We start from the raw sequence: 19,826 nt of genomic DNA, 5'->3' as shown, positions 1-19,826 counted from the left end.
CAATGCTTATTTTATTATTTACACTCGTCAAGACAGAAAGATAACTTTGATTTTCTATATTTAGGTGGATCTCTTCTTTATAATATCTTAGTTTCCTTTTTTCCTCTAACTCTTTATCACCCCACAATTTCTCCTTAAATTTTGAAGTAATAATATTTTTATATTATCCTTATTTTGCAAAATGATCTCCTCCTTTATCACCCAATGGTTTGGCCAAGGCTGGGTATTCTTATGCCATCCACATTTGAGCCAAAGATGGTGTTTTTGGCAAGAGTTGGAAGCAATTTTAGAAAGCCTCTTGTCTTTCAAGTTGTTTAACTTCTTATATATAAGATCCCTAGTCATAACCATGCTTTCAATGGGGGAAAGACTTGCTTCAATTAAGGGAATTAGATATAAAGTATTTCCTTTATTCTTGAGGATGTAAGTTAGAAATTGTTTTTGAATTTGTTCTATCTTCATCCATGACGCTTTAGAGATACTGTAACCCCAAACCTCACATCCATATAAAATAACAAGAGTGACAAGAATCTCAAAGAGGAGGCTCTTTTATTCATATACAAAGATCCACTGACTTATAGTTGTTTTAAAGCCCATAATAAGCTTTTCATCCTCCATTTGTCTTTTTATGAATGCTATAATTCTAGTTGAGCTTGTAATTGATATTGATTCGAAGACATTTTTATGAAGGAACTTCCTCCAATTTATTGTTCTCATATATGAAAATAACATATGTGATCTTTTTGGATTTAATTATCATGGCTTTTTGTTGTTGTCAATATTAATAATTATGCCCATCCTAGAACCAAAATCTAGGAGGATTCTTAGTTGTTTGCTAAGACCATATCGAATTCTCACCAAAAGAACAATGTCATTAGCATAAAGGAGAAGGGTTATGATTATACTAGTAAGTGTGGGGCCAACACAACCTATGTATTCCAAACACTCTTCTAGCTTATCATTGTATATGCCAAAAAGGGTAGGGGACCAAGGACACCCTTGCTTGATTATGATATTGTAGTTAATTTCATTTGACCAACCCTTAATGGTTCTAAACTTAGCAATATTGATCCGGTGTATCAAAATAGTGCTCAAAATTCAAATTGTTTGACAGGTCACGGAACCTAAACGACTGGATAGATCTCGATGATTTGAACCCAACGCAATTCATTTCACTCAAAATCGATATCGTATGATCCTGATATCATGCTCTAATCGAATTGCTAAATAGGTAAATTTTGGCAAAAAGGACAGATGACTGGACATTTTGGGCTAGTGGCAGGCTGCCATGTGGCCTCTCTTGATTGGTCCAAAAATTTGAATTTTATTGGCCAATGGGTTTTTTCCATTTGTCTCATTGTGATTGGTTCAAATTTTTTTATATTGTTGTTAACTGGGTGAAGGAGGCCAATAATGGAGGGCCACGTGGTCTAACCAAGGGTTTCCACGTGGCCTCGAGAGGTTGGTTTAAAAATTATGTTTGAGGCTGAACTGCCTCTACGAGATTCGAACTTGAGACCTCTTTGGTGGTAGAACAATGCTCCACCATCGCGCCACCAGTGGTTCTTGTAAAGCTATTTGCTGAGGTGATATTTAAAGTTTGGTATAATCTACATATGGGGGAGGGGTTGGGCTAAGCCCTAGCCCCTGGCCACCCTAGCGCCATGGGACTGTAGGAGGGAGGCCAAGGGATAGGGCTTAGTCTAACCCACGGTTACAGTCCTGTCCCAAACCATACACGGAACCTAGTGCTCAAGACTAGAGGCTAGCAAAGTTAAGGGCCAACCCATGGGGGTTGGCCCTAGGTCGTATGACCCCTCATGAAACCATAGGCACAGATATGTTGGATGGCGGCTAGCCCCGAGTGGCCATAAAACCAGGAGCGCGCACCGGAAAGGGGGCCAGCCCCTAGGGGACTAGCCCTAGACATATGGGTGACCATGCGACCAGGAATGTGCCAAGCGAAGGGCTTAAAGTCGTTGAGCATAGGCGCTGGAATCTTGGCTCTAAACCAGGTCACATGCATGCCATGTGACCATGCTTTTTGAAATTGGGGGCTTAATGAGAAGACTAAACGTTCTACAAATTCACCCTCTAAGCAGGATTCTAGGCCAGGTTTGTGCACCGGTTCCGCATTTGGGGCGCTCAAGCTAGGTTTAGGCCGAATTAGAGGATGGTTAGTAGTAAAATTTGGGAAAATGAAGAAACAATCATAAATTTCTCAAGTTTTGGCCAAATGAGGTGCAAAAATAACCAAACTGGGGGTTTTTGACAGTGATGGATCCATTGGAGACATCCATTTTGCTGTTAGATCTTTATAAAGCATGTAAACAAAATTTTGAGCATTTTTAATGAAATAGGCCCTGCATTGAAAGTTGGAGCAGGAGATGTAGCACAAGAGAGGGGTGAACTACTTTATCATGCTTTGAGTTATGTGTTTCAGATATGGTTATTTGTCTCTGTTTGATTGTAAAATATGGTTAAAATTTACTTGTTTATGTGTTTAGTAAACTGATCCTCTACCCAAAACACATATAATTTACACTTGCAAAATTGTTTAAAAAAAATCTTCAAGTTTATACATTCAAATCAAATGACCTTCTCATTTAACCTTACTTTTTATATTGTAATTTTGGTTTATGTATATGATTATACCTAAATTTTACTAGAAAGTGCACAGTTTTATTGAAAGTAATTACCTTCAAGAGTGAATATAAATGATATTGGGTTTCTTAAGACACTATTTAGGTTAAAATTGCATTTTAATTTTAAAATAAGACTTTAAAAAGCTTTTGATTGGTTAAGAGTTTATATTTATCAAATGCAAAGAAATAATAAAATTTTATTTTAGTTTTATAAAAAGATCTAAAAATGCTTTTGATTGGTTAAAAGTTCATCTCCCTTAAATACAAATAAATAATAAATCACCCAAAACCCTTAAATACAAATTTAATGTTTCAATAGTCATTAACTTAGGGGATTAAAATGTAATCTTGAACACCATTTTTCATTAAAACACCAAATTCTAGAGAGTATGCCACCTTAACCAATTGATTTGTTTCACTTTCATATCTCTTTTTATGTGGTAGAACGAGACTCTATTGAAATGTAGGAGGAGTTGTTTATTCTAAATATGATGGGGTTCAATTTATTTCCCCTTGGTTGACATAGTTGATCATTGTTTTGATTACGAGTATCAAATCCTCCAAAACTATCAAAGTTTTGATACCTTCTTCCCTTTTAATAAAAAAACATTGCGGCAACGAGTAAGGCTTGGTGAGGTTGTTATAAACACTTCCAAGTTCACAAGCATAATAAATTACCATGTTTCGTTTGGGATAAGGAAGACTCCCTCCCGCACCTACCAACCCTAAGATAAATTAAGTAAAAAAGGATTTAAAAAAGTGTAATCCTTTTAGCATGTTCTAGATTAATATAGATTTGTGTTGTTTTTTAGTAGTTGATGGTAGACTTTATTTATCTCTTTTATATTAATCTCTAATTTGTTTTATGGATTTCGTAATGTTTTTTTTTTTTTTTGTAAGCTGAGATGGATCTCTTTCTATTACTATAAAGAAAACAAAACAGTACAGAGTATCAAAAAACATTAACTCGCCCTCGTGGGGAAACCGAGTATTTTAGCCATCTAAAATTTTTAATGGCCGACCAAAAATAAAATGACCAAAGTCTGATTATCCCTGCAAGATGAACTAAACAGTCCTGAGAATTCCTAATCCTACTGATCTGCATAAAGCATTTTTCCTTATCTAGAACATGCAAAAAACTATAATTATCTAGACTATGTAATTTCATATACATATCTTTTCTCAAACATCCTCGACTGCAAGTTGCTGGTTTGCTCCTCTGTCTGCTCCCTGATGTTCTCCCTTCAATAGCTGTTGTAATTCATCCAGTTTCTTCTCTTGCATCTCTAAAGAAATGTGGATGAACCTCAGTTCCCTTCTCAATTCGGGGCCTCCCTGCACTATTTCCACCATCTCAGTTGCAACTTGTTCTAATGCCTTTGCCAATAACCTTTTCATTACCCAGTAAATGTGGAGAGATTGCTTGGTTCCTGTTTGTAATTGAATAGGTCCTTTACTGTTAAATTTTAACGAGTCTAGAAGCAAATACATATGGTAGAAGGAAGAGCGCGAAGATGAGCTTGGAAGCGGCGTACAGCGGCTAGGGTAGCTGCAGACCTGCAACGGCAGGCGGACTGCAGGGGCAGAAGCCCAACCCTCTGCGGCAAAGCTGCAAAATACAGTGGCAGGAAGTTGGCAGCAGCGAAAAATGAACCCCCGCCAGGGGGCAGGAGGGGACCCTCCAACTAATGAAATGCAGCCCGAAAACCAGAATGATTCACGGAAGGATCAGAGGACAAATGAGAAGGATACTGAGGATATGCCGGACAGGCAGAATGATCAAGCCATGCCAGAGGATCAGAGAGTGAGATCATCCACATGCAAACCTGTTGCCAAGCACACGCCAACAGTGGAGTTCCCCAGTCACAGAATCAATGCAAGAATACAATATATGAAGGATCATGCCCTCATAGGCAAATTTATAGGCTTTTGGCCAAATGAGAAAGCTCTGAGGACTTGGATAAATATCAAATGGCACCCGAAAGGACATATATCCCTGCATTTGGGACCGAAAGGTTTCTTTACAGCAGTCTTCAACTGCTTGGAGGATAGAAACAGGGTCTTTGAGAATGGACCTTACTTCTTTAACTCAGCGGGTCTATTTCTCAGAGAATGGGTAGAACGATTTAACCCAGATAAGGAGGATCTGAGCTGGGCACCCGTTTGGATCAGGCTGTACTCACTGCCATGGGAATACTGGGAGGAAGAATCGCTTCAGGAGATTGGGAAGGTTCTGGGGGACTTTGTCAAGGTAGCAGAAGAAACTAAGACGAAGAAATACACCTCTTACGCCCGGATCTGCGTCTATATGGACCTAAAGGAACCTCTGCCTGATAAGGTAAAACTCTCTCATGAGGATGTAGACTGGATCCAGTTAATAGACTATGAACATGTGCCCTTTAGGTGTAGAAAATGCCATGCCTTAGGGCACCTGTTCCGAGACTGCCCGCTAAATAGTAAGACCACGGAACAAGATCAGGACAAGCAATCGACTGATGGGTTCACTAAAGTAGCAAACCGTAGAAGAGGAAACAAGAAACAACCATCTCAGAATAGGCCGGCCACGAAGGATCCATCAAAGCCGTCTACGAGTAATAGCTTTGCTGTTCTAGCAGAGGAAGAGCAACATGTCCAAGACCCACTGTCATCCAAGCACATCTCAAATCCGGAAGTGTCTGAGGAACCCAAAGCGCCATCAAAAGGAAAAAGCGAGGCACAGGAAGGTAACACCCATACCACCAAAACGAAAATCTGGAGCCAACCAGAGATGGAGATAGACATAACAGAATCAGGCTCAGTAAAAGCACGGGAAGAAGAAGAAAGCCATCAAGAGGCCCAAAATATGGAGGAAGACACAGAAACATTTGATATAGGGGAACTGGACATTCTTGGTCTGGAAGCCGCTTGCAAAACTAGGAACTTCGACAAGATAACTGAAACGCAAGTGGACAACCTGGTGGAGGTACTGCACAAAGCCCAGAAGAAATATTCGCTCGGGGTTCAAACAGGCAGCCAATGGGATGGGAAGTTTATTTCAAAGGATAGCAAAAAGCGAGGAAGGAAGTCCACTCTGGAGAGAACCATCAAGGTCGGAGAAGTCCTGGTGGATTCAGGCAGATATGCCCAGCTAACCAGGTATTTTAATATCAACCCCAAACCTTCCCAATGAAATTGATATCATGGAATATTAGAGGGCTTAACGGCCAGAAGAAAGGTAGACTCCTAAAAAACATGATAATGGAAGAAAAACCAGCAATTATTTTCCTGCAAGAGACCAAATGTAAACAAGTAGTTTTAGAAAAAGTAGCAGCCAAGGCATGGCCAGCAGGGCAGGTCACTGCGGTGGAAGCTCAGGGCGCCTCAGGAGGCTTGGCAATCCTCTGGGATGCAAGAATGATACAGCTGGATAATATACATGCAAACAGAAATTTCATCCAAGCCAAGTTCCATCTAATTGGCACAAATATTAATGGGCATATTACAAATGTATATTTTCCACAAGAAATCCAGCAGAAAGCTGATATACTGGAGGCATTAACGCAGCTTAATGCAAACCGAATGCATCCGCTATGGATCTCCGGCGGAGATTACAACATGATAGCAACTTTGGAGGAAAAGAAAGGAGGAAGATGCGGAATTAACAGAGACGGTACTTTACTCAAAGATTTCATTCAAGACAACTGGATGATTGATCTTCCAACTGAAAACGGCCTTTATACCTGGAGCAACAAGAGAATGGAACCGATGCATGTGGCCTCGCGACTAGATCGATTCCTAATTTCTGACAATGCAGTGCATTTGGGGGGCGAATTTACAGCCTCAATCCTTCCTTATTCAGGATCGGACCACTGGCCCATTGCCTTAAACTGGAACAGACCAGGCAAAAGTTTAAGGAGGCCATTCAGATTCGAATCTTTCTGGTTATCTCATCCGGACTTCCATGAATTCATAAAGACAACCTGGACAAATTTTAGGGCAACTGAGGGGACAAGAATGGCCCTATTCCAAAAGAAGCTGAAGTATCTCAAAGAGGAAATAAAGCGTTGGAACAAATCCACATTTGGTAATATTTTCAAATCAAAGGAAATCCTCATTCAAAAAATGAAGGACACTCAACAAAGAATAATTTCTTATGGCAGATCCGAGGAGTTGACACAACAGGAACAAGCAATAGAAAAGCAAATCCTAGAAAGAGATCTGCAGGAAGAGACCCTGTGGAGGCAGAAGTCGAGGATTAGATGGCTGAAGGAAGGTGAAAAGAACACAAAATTCTTTCACAAAACAACAGTCCAAAGGCGCATGATCAACCAAATATCCTTTGTAAATGATGAGCAAGGAAGCAAGATCGAAAACCATGAAGGTATAGAAACGGAGTTCGTCAACTACTTCAAACAGATGAATCAAGAACCAAACATCAACAGATCCGCAGCCATTGATAACATCACCAGGCACATTCCAAGAATAATTACCGAAGATCAGAATACTCTGCTTCTCAAACCGATCGGTCTTCAAGAGGTAGAGTTAGCGGTGAACCAACTTAAGGCAGGGAAAGCGCCTGGACCAGATGGGTTCACTTCAAATTTCTTTCAGCATTTCTGGGAACTAATAAAATGGGAAGTCTGGCAGGTCGTGGAGGAATCAAGGACTCTCAGATGGATGTATCCAGCCATGAATGCAACATTTCTAGCATTAATCCCCAAATCTTCGGAAGCCAACACTCCAGATAAGTATCGGCCCATTGCTTTATGTAATATTATTTATAAAATTGTCTCAAAGGTTATAGCGCTAAGATTGAAGCCCTTGCTGCCCCTTATCATCTCTCCCGAGCAATCCGGGTATGTAGAAGGGCGTCAAATCACTGATGGGATCATCCTTACCCATGAAATAATGCATTCTCTCAAACAGTTGAAGAAGCCAGGGATGCTTCTCAAAATAGATCTATCCAAAGCATTTGACAGTATTAGCTGGAATTATCTGCAAAAAACTCTCTTGGCTTTTGGCTTTGCTCCCCCTTGGGTCAGATGGGTTAGTAGCCTCATCTCCTCATCTTTCTTTTCCATCCTCATCAACGGGATTCCCTCTCCCACCTTTCGTCCCTCCCGGGGCATTAGGCAGGGAGATCCATTGTCACCCTTTCTGTTTGTCATCCTCGCTGAAGGTCTGGGGCGAAGCATTAAAGCTGCCATACAAGCGCATAAGCTCAAAGGAATTGCTGTTCACCAGCTCCCAGCAGTTTCTCATCAACAATTTGTTGATGATAACATGCTTTTCAGCCACCCATCTGTTCAAGAAGCTCGCTCTTTCAAATCCATCCTTGATTCTTTTTCAAAAGCTTCTGGAGCCCTCATCAATAATGCCAAATCCCAAGTCTTTTTCTTTAACACCCCTCCTTATACCCAAAGAGCCATAACGCGTATCCTTGGCTTCTCTAAGGCTTCCTTGCCCTCCTCTTATCTAGGCGCACCTCTTATCGCTTCAGCCCTCAAGCATTCATCGTGGTCACTCCTGCTTGAAAAATTAGAAGCCAGATTGCTCCTCTGGACCTATAGATCGCTCAATATGGCCAGTAGGATTGTGCTAATCAAGGCTGTTTTGCAATCCATGCCGCTTTATTTATTCTCCATCTTAGCTGCGCCAAAATGGGTACTTAAGGCCATCAAACAATTGCAGAGGAATTTCTTATGGGGCAGCTCAGGACCAAACAGAAAATGGGCTCTCATTCGATGGGAAAAGGCTTGTCTTCCTAGATTGGCAGGAGGAATAGGACTCAGGGACCCAGAATATAGTAACAAAACCATTGGGGCGAAAGTATGGTGGAGGTGGCTTTCTAACTTCAACACCCCCTGGGCATGTCTTTGGACAGCAAAGTATTCAAGAAACTTACCCCTAGAAGATAGGATCAGAATGACGGAAACCAGTAAAGGATCGCTAATATGGAACTCGGCCATACAGCATAGAGATCTCATCCAAAAACATAGCTTTTGGGAGGTGAAAGATGGTCTTACTGCCAGGTTCTGGGAGGATTCCTGGCAACAGCTACCAAACCTCAAGGATAGCATGCAAACTATTCCAGAATGGGAGATAACCCCGCAGGAGAAAATAAGCAATTTCTGGAAAGAACCGAATAACCAAGAGCAGAGAGAGTGGAAAGAAACAAGCCTCATCCTACCACGCAGCTCAAGTCACAACCAACTCTCACTCAACTCAGAGTTAAAAAAACGCAGGATATTAAAGCAAGCAGGAAAGGACACATTGAGATGGGGTTATGAGGAGCGGGGTACATTCACTACAAAGGAGGCCTACAGGATCATTATAAGGGACAGAATGGACAAAGATCAGATATGGAGCAAAATATGGAAACCCCCAATCTGGCCGAAAGTATCTACCTTTCTCTGGATTCTTTCTTATAATCGAATCCTAACCTGGGATAACCTCAGGAAACGGGGTTTCATGGGACCTTCCATATGCCTCAATTGCAATCAGGAAGAAGAATCAGCTCTACACCTAATGCAGACATGCCAGATGAGCAGAAAGATTTGGGAAAAGGTGGCATTTCGCTGTCAAAAGGAAGGACGAGTACTGGGGGATATCAAAGACACAATACGACAATGGCCTCAAACACCATACCAATGTAAAATACTAAATATCCTTTGGCAAACAATACCGGGATTCTTGATGTGGAATATCTGGAAGGAACGGAACCGGAGGATCTTCAAAGGTCAATACATGACACTGGAGCAGGTATGGAAAGGAATTCATAACAATATCAGTGAAACTCTTTCCACAAAGAACTGGTCCCAAGATGATTTCCCAAAGCAACCTCAGGAGCTGGCCATCTGGAACAATTGGCAGATAAAGATACAAGATCAGATTTTGGTCAAGGCCAACCCAGCAAAGCACCAAACCCAGTCAGTAAAGTGGATGCCACCACCCATCAACGTGTTCCAACTGAATTTCGATGGCGCCTCGAAAGGCAATCCGGGTCAGACTGGTTACGGAGGCATTTTTAGAGACCATAAGGGTAATCCTCACACTATCTACTTTGGCACAATAGGGTGGAACACCAATAATGCAGCGGAATTGGAGGGTCTATGGAAAGGTCTCACTTTGGCGCAGCAGGGTAATTATCTTCCCTTGATAGTGGAAGGGGACTCCCAACTTCTAATAAACATGGCCTTAAAACTCCAACAGGGTTCCCAAGTTCATAAGATCAGCAGTAGCTGGAGATTGGCATCCAGATTGGAACAAGTTCAACATTGGCTGCAAGAGAACAGAGCTGTTTCCTTCAAGCATATAAAAAGGGAAGGGAATAAGCCAGCCGATTTCCTAGCTAATTTAGGGGTGGATAATGAGAAAGAGCTCTCAGCTGGCCCTCCACAGGCTACACTGTCGGCGGATCATCTCTCCACCTTCCAAGCAATAATGGACAGAGACATGCAAACACAGGATGATTCTCACCCGGATGCGGGTGGTAACTTGATATGATTCTCACCCGGATGATGGGCAGCTGGCGTTTTGAGGTGGCCTGCCAGGACGGCCACACTAATAGGCTCTGCCATGCATTAATGCATTTAAAGGCTGAGGAGATGGCTGGGCAGAGGGGGGATGGTCTCAAGCGAGGGGACTTAAACACCCTGTACGCTGATTCGATGGAGTTCGTCATGGCAGCATCCAGATTATTCCGAGCACAGGCCTATTTAATGGTGCATTGGTTCCAGGTTGGGTATGTTTGGTGTATTGTCTTGATGTTCTCTGAGCAGAGTGAAAAAGAGCCGATCTCTGGCAGGGTGCGCAGTGGCGGAGGCTTATCCTCTGTTCAGGGTATGCTCTCTCGGCTCTTGATTGCCAAAGTTATTGAGAGGATCCACATTCTGATTCGGGCTTCTACTAAAGTAGTTCTGGGTGGCAGAGTTCAGGCTCTGCGTCTTAATACTTGGCCTCCTACTGTGAATAGCACACGTTTTCCCCTGCTCATGGCGCCGAGACAGAGAGGGGTCCCGAGAAGAGGAGGTGTTTGGGGAATAAGTCGACGGCAGGAGGCTCAAGCAAGAGCAATTCCGCCGCTTGCCATGGTAGCACCTCCGTCTTCTCATTCAGAGGAGTCGGACCCTCTTGAAAGTCAAGTTCATACATCCAGATTTACATTCAGATGCCGGAGAAATCAATCACGTGTCTCTCTACTGATCACTGTAATTGCTACGGAGGAAGAAGAAGATGACTCAGACAGCCAGGAGGAGGACGTTGGGGAGCAGGCTCAAACTGGTGAGGCCCGAACAATGGTGGAGGTTGGTAATGTCGTAAATCCTACTCCTGGCGTTGTCAAACCTGAGAAGCATGTTCTTGGCATGGGTTTGCTTCAGCCGCCAGTACACCCACCGAACTTCCGCCTGCAAGTAATGGAAGATGCAACCATGCCAGAATTCGACAACATTGCACAAGGTGAGCCTTCGAAGGCTTAATTCCTGTTTTTTCTGCCACACTATGGTCATGTTTTGGAATTTTGGAGAGGCTTCTTCTCTTGCCGAGGTGCCCAGGTTTTTGATTTCGGGTAGAGGAACGTCCAGAGTTCGTGGTGTCTCCAGATCTCTGGATTCAACGGTCTCTCTGCTCTTAAATGCCACAATGATATCAGCAGCAAGACACAAGAGGCATGCAAAGGATCAATGGTTCTACAAATATGCTGTCATGATTCTTTTTGAAGCGATCTCTTTTGTAAGCCAGAGGGCTACCTGTTTCTGTTTCTCCCATGCTCATATTCATTGTCTCTATCTTTGTAATTCAGGTTGCCATGCGCACCTGCCTTGCTCTTATGACAGAGGGTGGCTTTAGGCATCCTCAGAGGCTAGTACCTCTTTGTAAATATTTTTCTTTCTTCTTTTAATACAATAGCTTAGACTTTACACAGAAAAAAAAATGTGGAGAGATTGCTTGAACAGAGACATTCTGCTTCTGGTGTTGCCTGGGTCATGCAGTAAGAATTCCAAATCCTCCATCTCTGAATCAGATTGGGCTTGTAAAGATTCCTCCTCCAAATTCTGAATAATTCTTTTGACCTTTGGGTTTGTATTCTGCTGATAGGCCCTCTCAGCCTGGTGAATTCTCTTCTCTATCGATCGTCTTGTTTTTTTGGCTGGTCCCGCTTCCTGCTTCAGATTCTCTCCTCTGTCCCCTTCATTCCTGCTCTGCCCCCTACCTCTCTTGCCTCCCGTATCCGTTCTGCTTCCCGCTCCCCTACCACCTCTTCTCCTGCCGTATCTTCTTACGCGTTCCACTTGTGGTGCTGGCTGTTCCTCGTCAGACTGCGGGTTGGCCCAATCGCCTGTAGCTTTGCCCTGTGCTTTATACTTCCTGTTTGCTTCGCGACGGGGTTCCTCATCCTCCGAATCATTCTCAATCTCAAAGATTTCTGCCGGAAGCTCCTCTTTCGCAACAGCCTTGCCTTTCCTGTCTCTGTTTTTGTCAGCTGCAATAGTCAGTTCCTCCGCCGCCCTTGACCTCATCCTGGTTTCCATGCTCTCTCTAATTATGTCACGAGGTATGTTCTGGTGCAGGATAAAAGTTTTCCTGTCTCGCAGTCTCAACACTGTTCTAGCCTTTGCGCGCTGTATTGTAAACAGACTAACCTGCTGCCTTCCCTTACCAGTCTGGGTACTTATTACCTTTCTGCCATCAATGTATGCCACAATATCGGCAATGTACTGCCGCCATTTATTTTCCGGGAGGTTGCCTTTCCTGGCCCCCATTCCTTGTTTATCATTTCCAATTTGAGGTTCTGACATGCCTCTCCACTGCCCTCTCCGATCGCATGCATTAATTATTTTGTGGTGGGAACGATCCTGTGATGCCATCCACACACGCCATCGGTGTACTGCACTGTGCGCTTTCATCATGTCATTCCTCTATCCATACTGACCTGCATTAATCGTCCGGGATCTCCAGTCCCACTCATCTATCCAACTCATTAGTCCTGGAATTCTCGCTTGTTGCCTGATCATGATTGTCATTAATAATCGTTGCCAGGTCTACCCAATCTCTGCTGGATCGCACCGCTGTCCATTGGCTGTCTACAATGCTGCTTCGTCCTTTACAACCCCAATTCGCCAGGAAGTCGGCCGCGCGATTCCCGTTCCTCCTTACATGGTTAAATAATTTGTAATCTATCCTTTTTAGCAGATCCGCTATTTCTTGGACAATTCCGGCAGTTCTCCAACTGCTGGTAATTCGTTCCCAATCTCTGCCGTTGTTAAGTTTCTTCAATATTTCAATCGCGATCTGAGAATCACCTACTATTTCCAAATTTGTATAGCCATTTCTGATTGCGATTCTTAACCCCTGGTGAATCGCCCAAAGTTCAGCTTCATTATTCGTCATCTCCCCGCCCCATTCAGCATAAATCCACCTTACCTTCTTCTGACTATCGCGAAAGATACCTCCGAAACCAGCGTTGCCAGGATTCCCCTTCGATGCTCCATCGAAGTTCAATTTGATGAAATTATCCCTGGGGTAGATAAATTTATCTGAATTTTGGGCTCGCGCGCTATGCCTTTTGTCTTGCTTATGATATACCATTTCATACTTTAAGTTTAAACTGTTTAGGATCCCCTCCTCTATTTGATTAGCCTTCCAGTCCTCCGCGTCCCATTTCTCCACCAAGATTGTTTCCCTCATTAGATTAACCGCTCGCCTCCATATAATTACCGAATCTTTTATTTTGTCCTGGAATATCCGACGGTTCCTTTCTTTCCATACCATCCATAGCACGAAGCCTGCAATAAGATCCCAAGCTCTGCGAACAACTTTACATTGGAATTTCTCCTTATTCCATTGAAAAATTATTACGTTAATGTCTCTGGGAACTATCTCAGATTTACAAAATATCTTTCTTGTGTCCATCCATAATTTTCTAGTGAACGTACAATTAATTAGGAGGTGATTTCGGGTTTCCTCTTCGTTTTTACAAAGACAACATCTTGAGGGTCCTCTGAAGCCTTTTTTTTGAATTCTGTCCCAGGTTAGGATCTTGTTCTTAGCTACAAGCCATGTGAATAGGGAAACTTTCGGCCACCAATTGCTTCCCCAAATAATCTTCCACTCTTGATTCTCCTCATTTATAGCCTGTGTGTCCGCTAAGTAGTATGCCTCTTTGACGGTGAAAGATCCTTTCGTGGAGTTTCCCCATCTAAGAATGTCCCTTCCTGTTCGAGCTTTTATTTTCCTGGAATCCACCTCTTTCATATAAGCTTCTTGTTGCTCTTGATTTAGCTCACTATCCCATTCAATTGGTTCTATCCATTTTCTCCAGATTCCATCCAATTCATTATCTTTCCAATAGTCTTTGACACATTTTCGATTTCCCCCTATTTTTTCCTGTAACTGCTGGACAGTCTGTATTCTGTTCATTTTTTCCTTTTGCTGCCATTTTTCATCCCAGAAGTTAGCTTCCTCACCTCCTCGTATTTCCCAGAACGCATGGCTTTCAACTATATCTCTGTTCTGTCGAGCTAGATCCCAAATTGTTGAACCCTTGGGGGTTTCTCTCAGTCTCAGAATGTCCACTGTTGTGTCTGGCATATTGTATTTGAGTCTCCATATGGCTTTCCACAGGTCATTACCCCCTCTTAACCATCGCCACCAGAGCTTCGCTCCTAACACTTTGTTGAGTTTTTCCGGGTCGCGCAAACCCAGTCCTCCTTTTTCCTTCCTCTCTGTTAGGTGATTCCAAGAAACTAAGGCCCATTTTTTCTGTTGGTTCGCCCCTCCCCAGATAAATTTTCTCATGATCTCTCTAATCTTTGAACAAACTCCTAATGGAGCAGCCATTATCGACAGTGGATATATAGGAATGGCTTGGAGAACTGATTTCGCCAACACTACCCTTCCTGCCACGTTTAGAGTTCTAAAAGCCCAATTCGCCATTCTGTTTCTTAATTTGTCCAAAACTCCTTGCCAGTTTTTCAATTTTTTGGAGGTGAAGTCCAGTAAATTCCCCAGGTATTTCGTAGGCAGCTCTCCTTGTTTAAAGCCCATCAGTCTTGTAAGGTGAATTTTAATTTGTTCCATGGTGTTAAATATAAATACACATGACTTGTCTTTATTAATTTCCAGGCCAGAGGCTTCTGCGAATAAGTCCAAAATCCTCTTCAGCTGTCTCACTTCTTTAACAGTTGGCTCCCCAAATAACATAATATCATCAACGAATTGCTGATGGGTTATGGGCAGGTCATTACCCCATAGCCTCAAGCCCTTGATTTTGTTCGCTTCTCGTTCTTTTTTAATATATCTACCCAGGCCCTCTGCTGCCAATATGAAAAGAAACGGAGATAATGGATCTCCCTGTCTAATTCCTCTAGATGCATTGAAGGTTTTTGAGGGGGTTCCGTTAACAAGTATAGAGAAATTCGGAGTTGTAATTAGACTGTGAATCCATTTTACCCATCTCTTGCTGAAGCCAAAACTTTCCAGGACTTCTTCCAAGTATTTCCAATTCAATCTATCATATGCTTTCGACAGATCTAATTTAATCATCATGCCCTTTTGCTTTTTCATTTTTAATGAATGGATAACCTCCTGAGTTACTACTAGACCATCTAGGATTTGTCTACCTTCAACAAAACCAGTTTGTTCAGTAGATATTAAATTGTCCAACAGGGGTTTCAATCTTTTGGTGATCAAGGTTGTTATTATCTTGTAAATAACATTGCACAGTGAAATGGGTCTAAAACCCTTAGCGTCTTCTAAATTATCATTCTTAGGAATCAAAGCATAGAAGGTAGAGTTAATGGCAGGCCATACCTTCTGGTTCATCCGAGATTCTTCTATCAATTCTAGGATTTCTCTTCCCAGAAAATGCCATCTCGCTTGGTAGAATTCGATCATAAAACCATCCGGACCTGGAGCTGTACGCTTTTTCATGGATTTTACTATTTCTTCTATCTCCTCCAAGTTGGCAGCTCTCATCAGAGCTTTATTTTGGTCTTCTGTAACTAATCGTGGAATGGCCGAGCATATTTCCTTTATTGCTTCCGATCTATCCACTAGTGGCTCAGCTAGGATATTTTTGTGATGCTCCAACAACACTTGCTCAATTCCTTCTTGCTCAACTATTCTTTCGCCATTCTGGTCTTTTATGGATAATATCCTATTTCTTTGTCTGTGTTGTATCATTGCCTGATGGAAGAATTTTGTGTTCCTTTCCCCTTCCCTTAACCATTTTATTCTTGACTTCTGCCTCCAAAAAATTTCTTCTTGCTTTCGCCTTTCCTCTAATTTTCCAAGAATTATCCCTTCTTCTCTAATGCTCTCCTCTGTCTTGCCTTCTGATATTATCTTTTGTTGCAGTGATTCCATTTCTCCCTCTAACTTTTGTTTTTCCTCCATAATGTTACCAAATTCCTCCTTATTCCATTTCTTGATTCTCCCTTTTAACTCTTTAAGTTTCAGTTGGAATGTATGCATTTTTCCTTTACCCTGAACTGTACTTTGCGTCCACCATTCTTCCATTTTTTTTATAAATCCCGGGTCCCTTAACCAAAAAGTTTCAAATCTGAAGGGTCTCCTTCCAAGATTCCTTTTAATATCCACTTCCAATCTGATAGGCCAATGGTCAGAACCAAGCGATGGCATGATCTTTGCTTCAACGAAAACGTCCTTGTTCATAATGGCTTCAGATACTAGGAAGCGATCGAGTCTTGATGCTATCTGATTCTTGCCCCCTCTCCTGTTATTCCATGTGCAAATTCCATTGATGGTTTGAATGACTACAAGTCTTAAATCATCTATCATATCATTGAACATTTCCATGTATTGATATGATTTTCTTATTCCTCCCTTTTTCTCTTATAGGGATTAGATTAAGTTAAAATCGCCTCCTATAATCCATGCTGATTCTGGATAAATTTTTCAAATTACTTGCAAGTTTTTGATGAAGTTTTCTTTTTCTCCTGTGGTATGTGGGCCGTAAACCCCTGAAATAACTACCCTTTCTTTTGTTCCTACTATTATGCCAATGCCTGTAAGGATTCTGGTCATACTGGTCCAGCCTTCTAGGATTATTTCGTTTGGATTCCACAAAATTGCAATTCCTCCCGCAGATCTAGTAGCATCTTGCCCCATAACTACGTATTGAAGCTTACTTTTGTTGATTATTTCTTCTAACTACTGCACAGTAATTTTCGTTTCCTGAAGAATCATGATACTCGGTTTATCCTTTTTCAATTTCTCTTTCATGCACCTCTGTTTTCCTTTACTGTTCAGACCCCTAATATTCCAGCTGATGATAATCATTTAAAATTTTTGAGGGGGGGGGGGGAAGAATACCTCTAGCAGAGGTATCACTTTGCCTGAATTTATCAGCGTTTCTCCAACAGTCTGAATGGTTTCACTCAACGTTTTCCGTCCTCTTTTCCTGCTGTTTTTGCTAGAACCGCCCATTCCCATCTGACTATTCTCCTGTTCACTTGCTATGGTTATCTGTTTATCCATGCTTTCCCCTTTTTTCTCCTTGTATTTTTGGAATGCTTCTTTGTACAGTTTTTTCTGACTCTCTGGTATGAATCGTTATCCAGATTTTTCCATTCCTAAATTAATTGTTTCATATTTTTTCTTCCTCCACCTCATTTTCCTTCTGGCTTTCCACTTCCATCTGAGTTTGGTTTGCTATTGTTTCTGACCTTCCCACAGCCTCTTCTTCAACTACTTTCCCCATTTCTGTTTCTTTTCCTTTTGTTTCTTTAACTATTTCCATTGGCGTATTTCCAAGATCTTCTTCTTCTTCCAAATCCACTTCATAATCCTCGTTTTGTTCTTGGAGGATTTTAAACTTGTTTTGACTCACTGTATTAAGGGGCTTTTCTTGTGTCTTAGTTTTGGAGCCTTCTTTGCCTTGTTTCTTCCTTCTTATAACCTGCTGAAAATCCCTATCTGCCTCCTTCGTTTTCTCTGTTTCTCTTTGTTGTTCTTCTTGATTTCTATCGAACCTTTCCTCCTTATTCAGTGGGCATTGTCTATATAGATGACCGTATTCATGGCATTTTCGGCACCTGAACGGAATATGTTCATAGTCTATTGGCTATTGCCAGATTTCATCATGATATTCTAGCTCAATATACTCTGGAAGGGGCTCTGCTATATTCATGTATACACATAGCCTTGCATATGATGTATACTTGCCTCTCTTTGTTGCTTCTGCTATTTTGACAAAGCCCCCGATTGTGTTCCCAATCCCCTCTAGTATTTCAGGATCCCAAAATTCCACTGGTAAACCAAACAATCTAACCCAGATTGGAGCCGCCAAAATTATTTCTTTTTCAGGGTTATATCTTTCTTCCTAGTATTTCATAAATAGACCCGCATTATTCATAAAATACGATCCTTCCTCAAAAACCCTCTCTTTGTCCTCCAGATTCGCAAGGATGGCTGTAAAAAACCCTTTTGCTCCCAATTTCAGATCTATATGTCCTTTTGGTTTCCACCTTTGATAGATCCACCTGTACAATTCTTTCTCAGTTGGCCAATACCCTACAAACTTGCATATTAGAGCATGGTCCTTCATGTAGCTGTTATATTCCTCAAGTTTGTTGCTGGGTATGACATACCTAGGTTTTTTTTGTGCCCTTGGAAGACATTTCCCACCCATCCTCATTTGCCATAGGTTACCCATCACTGGTGCGTTACTCTCCTTCAGATTACTCTGCGTTCTGCTTGCACTGGTCTCACCTGCTACAACATTTTTATAGGAGGGGATCTCTCCCCTCCCCTGCCGATTTTCCATTTCCTCCTTAGCTCTAATTCTTTTGATGATTACCCTCTTTCCTCTGCTGAAGATTTACTACCTAATTCGTTTATGCTTCGAAATTGACCTGTTCAATCTGCCTGCTGCGCTGCTCTCCGAGTTCTGCCCCACGATTTCCGCCTGCAGCTCTGGTTTGCTGCCCTGTCCGTTTACCCTAGCCTGCAAACGCGCCCGTGAACCCTCCGATGATGTCCATTCCAGTCAAAATAATAAATTTGTCTACTCACATACATTTGATTTCCCCTGTGAAGGTCTAGGATTAATTTTTGATAAAAAAAGGTATAATAGATTATGAAAATTGTTGATATATTAATTCTGGTTAATATATATTTATTTGTAGGGTATATATTTCAATCTTAATTGATAATCTTAATTGATGATGATGATGGTTATTAATGTCCACTAAGACTTACTTTGTTTTATCGACTCTTAATAAATAAAAAGATAAAAGAATTAGTTAGTTTTCTTAAAAAAATAAAATAAAATTGTCCTTCAAAAACTTGAAAAGAAGCATTCCTAAAGCACCATAGTTTTATTGAGTTGAAAGACTAAGACGATTGACATTGTAACAAATATTCTAAAATTTGAGATTTAATGTGGATGCGCGCATAGAATTTTAAGAGAAAGTGTCTTTCATCTTGAACCATCTTAGTATCACAATGACGACAAATTCTTTCAACCCATGATGTTATAGGAATTGTCCAACATCCAATTTCATTATGGAGCTCATGAGAGTTTGTTCTTATTTTAACACTGTTGATTTTCTTCTTTACATGAGTTAAAGTAGAGAGATAATTTTGATCTTCTAGATTAGTATTAATTACCTCTTTATAGTAGTTTAATTTTCTCTTATCCTCTAATTCCTTATCGTGTCACAATTTCTTCATGAAAATGGGTGTAATAACATGTTTAATATTATCATTATTTTACGAAGTGCCATCTTCTTCAATTACCTGATGATTTATCTAAGCTTGGCATATTTATTCCAACCCTGCCTAAGACAAAAGTGGTTCTTGGAGTGTGAGGTAATCATATGAAATTTCTTGTCTTCTATGTTGTTTATCTTATTCTTGTATATAAGGTACCCAAGCATAACTATGCACTCAATGGGTGAAAGAATCACTTCTATGAGGATAAGATAAAGTTTATTGCCTTTACTTTCAAGTTATAAATTGGTTTTAGCTTTACTCGATCTTTCTCAACATTTATGAGATACTGCAACCCCAAAATTCACACACATATATATAACAAAGCTGATGAGGGTCTTAAAGAGTAGTTTTATTTTATCTCATATTCAAAGTTCCATTGATTTACAATTGTTTTCAACGAGAAAATAAGCTTTACCACCCTTCATTTATCGTTCTATAATTTCTATAGTTATAGTTAAGGTT

The sequence above is a fragment of the Pinus tabuliformis genome, chromosome 4_1 (assembly GCF_031772625.1).
Source record: "Pinus tabuliformis cultivar Carrire ecotype Pingquan chromosome 4_1, CPIR1, whole genome shotgun sequence".
Lineage (NCBI taxonomy): Eukaryota > Viridiplantae > Streptophyta > Pinopsida > Pinales > Pinaceae > Pinus > Pinus tabuliformis.
This window is presented reverse-complemented; position numbering follows the sequence as displayed.